This window comes from Phragmites australis, chromosome 14 (assembly GCF_958298935.1).
Source record: "Phragmites australis chromosome 14, lpPhrAust1.1, whole genome shotgun sequence".
Classification (NCBI taxonomy): domain Eukaryota; kingdom Viridiplantae; phylum Streptophyta; class Magnoliopsida; order Poales; family Poaceae; genus Phragmites; species Phragmites australis.
In genome coordinates, this window is record NC_084934.1 from 21,955,631 (window position 1) to 21,965,223 (window position 9,593).

The following is a 9,593-nucleotide window of genomic DNA, read 5'->3' on the forward strand; positions in this document are numbered from 1 at the left end:
ATAAAAACCGCCAGGGAAAAACAAACCTTCGCAAAAATGAAATATCGCTGAGCCAAAGAAAAGGCAACGAACTTCGCCGAAAGTCGGGGGCTAAGAGTGCCTGCCCCCGCACCGAAGGGAAAAACAAACCTTCGCAAAAATGAAGTATCGCCGAGCCAAAGAAAAGGCAACGAACTTCGCCAAAAGTTGGAGGCAACGAATTTCGCCGAAAGTCGGGGGCTAAGAGTGCCTGCCCCCGCACCGAAGGGAAAAACAAACCTTCACAAAAACGAAGTATCACCGAGCCAAAGAAAAAGCAACGAACTTTGCCGAAAGTTGAGGGCTAAGAGTGCCTGCCCCCGCACCAAAGGGTAAAAAAAAAACGAAGTGTCCCTAAGCCAACTAAAAGGCAGCGCACTTCGTCAAGGGCAGGGGGCTAAGAGTGCCTGCCCAAATATCAACCGTCCAGCGAGTTGAAGCCAAAAACCTTCAAAGCTAGATGTCAGAGGCCAAGATTGCTTGCCTCCCACCAGGCCGAAGTTACCTGCGAGTAAAAGTCGGGGGGGGGGGGGGGGGGGACGGCGCTTCGCAAAAATAACAATGATAAAAAGAAAAATATCAGCCCAATAGAATCGCAGGAAACTACGGTGAAAATCGGGGGATGGCCTTCGTCAAGAAAGTCTAACCCGGAGAATCCAACATAGGTTCAGAGCACATCGCACCAAAAAAAAATGCTTCGCGCGTCATGCTGGTAAAGGTGTACCAAAAGAACAAATCACAACACAAACCCAATTTATTCCGCATCAAAATCAACGTCTGGATCAACAAAATGCTTATACAAACGACTGAAAGAAAATTGATAATCGATGCCTTCGCTGGCATGGAAACGCGACGATGGGGCCGAATGGGCCCCAACTCGATTACAATATGACGGCGACATAGGAGTTTCGCCATCACTACCACTTCGCCTAGCTACTTGCGAAGAGGGACCACGCCGATAGCACAATTGGGGTCTGTGTGAAAATGGCTCCTCGTCTTGAGGTTCAATCTTCGGCTCAACGAGCACCGATGTGCCATCAACGTCCCCTCTCACCGCACGGCGCAGATTTCGTTCAGCTCGTCGACTAACTAGCGTCGAAGGACTAACAGATTTCCAAAATGCTTTCGTTCTAGCATTCATATCGTCATACGATCTACACTTCGCATGCCAGTACCGCTCCAAGTCGATATTAGCATGACGTCGGTGAAATGATTCCCAGCAGGACCAGGACACATAAAAATTATCCCTCATCATAGTCAAAGGCACAGCTTCTTCGGCTACCTGCGCAGTGTCCGAAGCAAGGACCTGCGCAGGGAGCGCAAAAAGGTCAATAACACTTCGATATGAATACATAATGTATTACACAGCCAGTGTGTCACATCGCTAATTACAAAAACAAAAGCATAAACACGACCCTTCGTGCCAATTCATCCCACCTTCCCAGTATCTTCGGCTGCCATAGTCGTTGATTTCGACGAGGTGTCATCCCTCGCCTTGGCCTGAAAAAAAATCAATAACAATAAATACATTATTGCCACATATAACCACTTTCATAACCTTCGACAAGAGAAAACAAAAGTTTGGTAGCCGTACCCTCTGCCGGTTCAATTCGGCCTCTCGAAGAGCGACCTCGCGGCCATGCTTGCACCAGTAATTGGTGGTGAATGATCGAGCAGTGCTCTTCGATGCTTTTGTAACAGCCGAAGTTGACAGATCCGAAGGATACTGGAAGGAAGGTTGTTGGAGAGCAGTGTGATGGTCGCAACCCGTCATCTCCACAGATTGCACGAGACTCCAAGAGGCAACCATGGCGCAGAAGTCACCGTAAAGTTGTGCAACCGGAAGGAGGCTACTGCTGGTCTCATTGATCCAACCGATAAGCCCACCCAGTCCGACGAGTTCAAGTGATGGAGGAGTCGCCGAGGCGCCTATACCTTCGAAGGTACGGCTGATTGCTTCGCAAGCGGCAACCGCCTTCGGCTCAAGCTCCCCAATGACATTAAGGGCATCGTCATTGTAAGCCTTTGCTTCACTTAGTTCAATCTACAGCCGCTCAACTTTCTCTCTCTCTCTAACGCGCAAAGTGATTGCAATTCGCAAACATGCGCTTCGGAGGACTGCAGATTCTGTCGAAGGCAACTCACTTCGCTGTCAGAGATCCCCTTCGCCGAGCAAAGGGCGTCGAGCTCCATTTCAAGCCGCTCCAATCGTAACTCTACATCCTTCGCACACCGCGACATCTCGCGCTTCTGGCCCTCAGCTTTTTCCACCCGTTTTTGTAGCAAGTCAATCTGGGCCTGAGCGCTTCAGGCACGGGCTACGAACTTTTCTGCTTGCTTACGTTGAGCTCGGGAGAGAAGCAAAACCTGAAATGTCAAATACAAGTTAGTAAAATACAAGGTTTTCTTTCTGTCAATGTAAGAAAATATTCGATATACCTTCGCTATAGCCACGTCGGATGCATCAATCAATTCGCTTGAAGACTTCTGAGCAAGCGGGATTTCGACCTCAAGAAGAACGAAGGTTCCAAAAATCTTCCTCGCATCGCTGACCTCCCCGACACTCGGATCAAAGGCGGCGGGCCGCAAAGCCTTGGGTGCAAGGGCCTTCGCGTCGAGCAGCCCGCCGAGCCCCATCAAGCCCTTCCCTCTGCGGCGGGGCGCACTTGCCGTGGAATCTTCGCTCTCAGAAAATGAGCTCGAAGGTGAGGAGGGCGACGAGTGCGCCGCCACCTCTACGTTGTCGCCACCTTCGTCTACAGGCTCCTCTGGAACACCGGGCTCGGATGCTGCGCCTGTCTCCGTCAATTCTTCATCGTCGCTCAGAATCAACATTAGAAGATCGACGCGCGAGCAAAACAGGGATTTCGGCGCCTGGGCCTCCTGCGCTCCTTCGGAACTCTCCCGACGGGTCAGGTCACGCGAAGCAGCGGAGTCCTCCGGAGACGTTTCTGCGTGAGACTCGGGCGCGGCTTTGCGTGGTTTTTTACGGATGGCAACAGCTTTTTTGGTACGGCCCATTTTTGGCGATCGCTCTGAGAGCTTCCTTTTCGTTGGAGGGCCAGCGGCGGGTTCTTCGCCCGCTTCCGCTGCTGGGGAGCCTCCCGCATTGCTTTGCAGAACAGCGGAAATCTTCGGCCGTTCATCATACGATAGACCACGATAGTCGAAGATTCTGTTCAACCTACGGTTAAGTCCCTGGTCGGTGCACAGTTGCGCTTCGCCGGGAGTAACCTTGCCAACTAGCATCACAGCCTTCGCCTCCACTTCGGCTACTGACAAATCTAAAAAAAATAAAAAATAAAATATTAATTAACAACTCTTAGACGAGAAGATTTAAATTAAGTAAGAATGCACGGTCAAGGGTACCTGCGAAGCCTTCCATAGTAGGATGAGGACGGCAAAGCCCCTCGAGCCCTTTCTCCCCGAAGGCCGGAATAGCCCAGCCATGGCTAAGAGGCCAGACCCCGGCCGCCAAAAACTTCTCCACCAAATCACGAGTTGAGAGATGCTTCGCACACCGGGCGAAGGCTTCAAGCGCAGTTACAAAAGTAGTCTTCTCCTCATCTTCCCTACACATGCTAATCTGATGGTACCCTGAGCGAGCATCTAAGAAGCTTATCAAATCACTGCTAACTGTTGAGTCAACAAGCTAGTCAATCTGGGGTAGAGGGAAAAGATCTTTTGGGCATGCCTTGTTGAGGTCGGTGAAGTCGACGCACATCCTCCACTTACCATTGTGTTTTCGGACCATGACTGTGTTAGCTAGCCATTCAGGATACTGTACTTCACGGATGAAGCCTGCTTCCAGGAGCTTGTTGACCTCTTCTCGAAGCGCTTCCCTTCAGTCGGCGGAGAACTGACGCGCCTTCTACTTTACTGGTCGCGCGTCCGTTCGTACAGATAACTTGTGCTCGATCACGTCCCTAGGGACTCCGGGCATATCAGACGGATTCCATGAGAAGACGTTCACGTTCGTTCGGAGGAAAGTGATGAGCGCGAGTTCCTATTTGGGGTCCATGTCGGCCCCTATCTAGACCATACTGGATGGATCGGCGTTGTTTAGGCAAATTGCCTTTAACCGATCGTTTGGGTTGGCTACAACGTGGACTTTCACCGAACAACCACTGGTTTCGGCATCCTCGGGCTATGACCTGGGAGTCAGCTCGACCATGTCGAGGCTCCTCTTGTCGTAGTGCAGGGCCGTCTTTGCGCAAGAACAGTGATGGCCCCAGTCAGACTAGGGATCCTGATTGCTAGTATGCATAGTGGCCAACAGCCATGAACTGGGCTATCGCGGGTCTCCCCGGAATCGCGTTATAAGCGGTCCCGAAGTCAGCCACATCGAGCATGACCCTCTTGATCCTGAAGTTATTCGGAGAGCCGAAGGTGACGGGTAGCTCGACATGCCCCAATGGTCTAGCCGAGGAGTTGAGGGTAATTCCGAAGAAGGGAGAAGACAGCCTCAACACACTCTTCTAAGTCTGCAGGGTGTCCAGTGCGTCAGCGAAGAGGAGGTTGATGGAGCTCCCTTCATCGATCAGTACGCGACCCAATCGTATGTTCTGCATTGTGGGTTCAACCACGATGGGGTAACGACCAGTGTGCTTGACGTATGTTGGGTGGTCCGCCTAGCTAAAGGTGAGGGGTACCTCCGACCACTTCAGGTGAGGACTTGGGTCTGGCCTGGTTGCCTATACTTTGCGGGCCACCGCCTTGTACTCCATGTTCGAGGAATACGTTGTCGTGCCTCCGAACATGTGGTGAACCATGTGGTCAGCCTGTTGGAAACCTAGCGCTGACTGGTCAGGGTTGGCCTCGTCCTCACCATCGTCGTCGTGCTTGGGTTTGCGTTCCCCAAGCTCTTTGTCAATGATGCCCCGCATGACCTTGCATTCAGTCAGGTCGTGGGCGTCTATACGATGGATTGGGTAGTAGCCTCTGCCCTTCTTTCTGTCCTTTTTCTCGAAGCACTAGCATGGTTGGTTGGTCTACTCGATTGCCATGACCTCGGATGGTCCCACCTTACGCTTTTTCAGAAACCATAGTTGTACAAGTGTTCGTGCGTGTCGCACGTGTATGTCTACTAGTGCTACTAAATGACAGTGGAAAGACATGCCTGCAGGATCAAGGCTTTGAGCAGTTTGGTGATCACAATCAGAATACCAGTTTTAATGGTCAAAGTTTGTAAATGTATAACATTCTCGACACTAACACAGACTCCAATATGCAAATTGATACATGCATTTCATATTAAAATGAGAATAAAAATTCCTATGTTACTCTATCACGAGACGACAAATCCAATAGTAGCGGACAAAGTTAGTTTTTATCTTAAAGATGCATTTCATCATCCTTAAGGAGGAGAGACCACACCTTGGCTTGAAAGGCGATGCCCGGGGTGAACTCTAGATCCCCTATAATCACCATGGTGAGCATGAGAATATAGCAGCTGTGTGAGATCATGTGTGACGAAAAATTGATTTAATAATGAATTAGCATAGCAAAGTGATTTAGCATAATTGCATAGGATAATGTGTTGCTAATATTTTGCTTGGATACGCTCGTGGTAGCGTGTTTGGATATGTACATAGTATCATAGTGTGGGATCATGTGTGATGAAAAATTGATTTAATAATGCATTAGCATAGCAAAGTGATTTAGCATAATTGCATAGGATGATGTGTTGCTAATATTTTGCTTGGATACGTTCGTGGTAGCGTGTTTGGACATGTACATAGTAGCATAGTGTGAGATCATGTGTGATGAAAAATTGGTTAAGTGATGAAATTGGTAAAGCAAAGTGATTTAGCATAATAGCATAGGAGTGATGTGCATGTGTTGCTAAGATGTTGCTTGGATATGCTAGTGTAGCATAGTTGGTTTATACGCTTATGGTAGCATAGTCATAGTTTTGATATGGATGCAATATACTCATGTGAGTGATGTTGCATGGATTGATCTCGAGTCAAGTTGGGAAGAACTTGTGCTTGTATGTGTTCTCATATGCATGTGTTGCTTGAGGGCGAACGTTGTCGATGATGTGATCGGAGCTAGGTTCAGGGAGGAACTGAGGTTCGAGTGATCAAGGATGTCATGTGGTCCGTTCGGGCTAGAGAACAATGCACATGGAGGCAACGTGCATTAGAGGAGCGTGTGGAGTCTGTGGCCTGACCGATGGCATAGCGGTCTGACCAGGTGTAGTGGCGGTCTTATCGTTGGAGAAGATGAAGATGGAAGGTGTTAGCCAAACTATGTCAGGAGTCTGACTACCAGGTGGCGGTTTGACTGTCAGGAGACAGGTTGGACCGTAGGAGGCAGTCCGATAAGAAAAGTCTATGTTTGCGTGGTTCGGTCTGACTACCATTGGGTTTGTCTGACTGCTAGAGACTGCTTGGCTAGAGCAGAGGTTCTGTTTGTGGCTGACGGTCTGACCGCAAGTGAGTTGGCGGTCTTACCACCAGGAGGCACGGTCTGATCGTTGGGCACAATCTGAGTCGGTTTCGACTTGTATCTCTTGATTTCAAGCCAAGGTCGGTTTGGGGGACTATAAAAAGAAGGGGTCATGACCAAGGAAGGCACCGAGACCCAGAGGAGAGTCTAAGGATTAGGTTTAGAGAGAGAGATGCTTGAGGAGGCTGCTTTCGATCTAGAGAGAGGGAATTGAGAGAATTCTGTCTAGAGAGAGGGAGAAGAGAGTAACCCATCTAGGGTTTGGGATTTTGTGAAAATCCTTATAAATATGCTGCGGAGATGCATCTTGTGAACTCATCTATGCAATGAAGATCAAGTTTCATAAGTTAATGAGTTGGTGATTTGGTTCTTTTATCCTCGTTCTTCGTTTTGCTTTCCGATTTTGGTTTTTTATGGATCTTTTGGTTTAACGTAATTTGTCATGTTTTGATCCATCCAAAACCATCTTAGGGCATCTAGTGAAAGTTCTGAAAAGTTTTGTTGGTTAAATTTTCGTAATTCTTGCTTAATCACAAAATTAGGGTTTAATCAAATTATTTATAATCATATGTCACGGTCTGTTTTTTGGTTCATAACTATTTATCTAGATATCCAATTGACGTGAGTCTTATTAGGTTAGCTCTGTAAGTTTTTCCTGTTATTAAAATTTGAGATCAATCAACAGATTTAGTTCTACATCATTTTTAGTAACATGTCTACAGTGTGTCTAGAAATGGAATATGAGATTAACTTGGATTTTTTTATTAGGATGAATTAACATTTGAATTTCACTTCTATAATCATTCGCCCCCTCTAATTACCTTTTTAGTTAGTAATCAGTCCTACACATAGTATTAATGATTTATGTGCTTATGGTAGCATATTTGTGGTTTTGATATAGATTTGATATAGATACAATACACTTATGTGAGTGATGTTGTATGTATTTATCTTTAGTCAAGTTAAGAATAATTTGCGCTCATACATGATTTTTTATGTGTAAGTGTGTCTCGAGGGTGAACATGGTTAGTAACAGGGATCGAAACCAGGTTTAAGGAGGAAGTAAGGTTCTAATGATCAATGATATTATATGAGATGTTCGGATAAAAAATAATATATGTGAAGACGAGATTACATGTATGCGATGAGATTGTTATGGTAAAATCTGATGTACGTAAGGCCGCGCGCAACCAGATGACATCACGATGAGATGTTGCACGAACGATGCAACCGTGGATGGTCAGACATGATGGCGGTGCGTGCGAGTCACAGAGTCCAGTCCTATGGAGTCACGTGCGGGGCGGAGTTGGGCGCGGGCACGGGACGGACTCGGTTGTGGGTCGCGCGACGGAGTGTGATGTGTGAACCGGACGTGGCTTACCTGGCATGGATGGTGTCCGTGTTAGGACATGGCAAGGATGTTGACTTGACCGAATAGAATAAGGCGGCTGCATGTTGCATGCATACGTGATTGTATAGGCAATGTTGTGGCCAGCTGTTGTTCGTAATGGAATAGGAAAAGACCCAGGGGCTGGTGTTGGTGCTGGGTAATATAAAAAGGAGACAGAGGCTGTTGTGTGAGGAGGCGTGCGACAGAAGAGCAGACGGCGGCGTCGGTTTTACGGCAGAGAGAAAAAAGAGAAGGAGAAATCCATGCAGGGTTTTAGGAATTGGTGAAGAATCTTTTAGATACTTGTAAGAGGCATCTCATGAATATATCTAAGTAATAAAGATTAAGTTTTGCAAGTTGGTATGTTGATAATCTCTCATTTCTCTTTTGTTATTCATCTTGTTGCATGTCCGGTTTTAGTTTTCGATTGATTTCGTGTTTCATTAAACTTGATAAAATTTCGATCCTAAAATTTTATATTTCGAATCATTATTTGTTTGAACCTCAAGTTATCAAATTTAAATTAAAATATAAATTTTTATATATATTTAGAATCTCAAATTTCCAACCTTTTAAATTTGGGCCACGAAAATTCAACCCAAATTTCAAAAATTTGAAGCCAATATCAGATTATTGTGGAATGCAAAACCAAACGGATCCCAAGTATATTTTATACTTGTATAATGGCAAGTTGGCTCGATTTTCACATATTCATTACTTAAAATTATGCACTATTTACACATGCTATTCAGTTAGAGTGGCTGCCCCACACGGTCGCTAGCCAGATTCTCCGATTAGTCTCTGCGATGCTATTCTCGATGCCAGTCGCCTTGTCGCGGTATCATTTGGAACACATGCATTGCATGTAGGGTGTGCTCTCTGTAGCACTAATTTGTCAGACTATCTTTAACGATTTTCTTTTAAAGATTTGAATCTTTTCATGATGAGATTTTCGTTACTTTCAACGCTTTAAGATCAAGCTCAAGCATTTTTCTTCACGGCTCAAATTCTCGTTGCGAAAGAATTTTCGTTCCCTTTAGCGCTCCAACGGTTTATTTTCACTGTCCCCGTCACGAAGAGATTCTCAAGGTCATTTCCTTCAGAACGGGATTCTCTCTTCTTTCCCTTCACTATTTCCTTCAGGAAAGGGAATCAGAAAGGAAACGAAATGAAGAGAAAATAGTTAAGGATAGTCTTAGTGGTCACTGACCCCTTGCTGTCGCTAGAGTCAAATTTCAATGTCGTCCAAGCTACTCTCTTCTACCCTGATATACTCCCTCCAGTTTTAAATACTTGATATTTTGATTAAAAACCGATCAAATTTTTAAAATTTTAACAGACAATCATTTCTAAAATATTTACTTTGAAAACCTAAAAATTATACATGTGAATTTATCTTAAAAAATATTTTCATAATATTATATTATTATATTCCTTAAGTAAATATTTTAGAAGCTATTAACGGTCAAAGTTTTAAAATTTTAAAAATCGAATCTTAGTCAAAACGTCAAGTATATAAACCCGAAGGGAATGCTACTTTTATATATAGAGAGAGTACTCCCTTTGGCAAAACAAATGGTATGGTTTGAATATAGATATGGTTAATAAGATACTGCTTTGACCACTAATTATTAGTATAAAAATATATATAATATAACAAAAATGTAATATTTTAAAATTACTTTTTCAAAACAAATCTAGTTATATCTTTTCAAAAGTTCAATAAAAAATA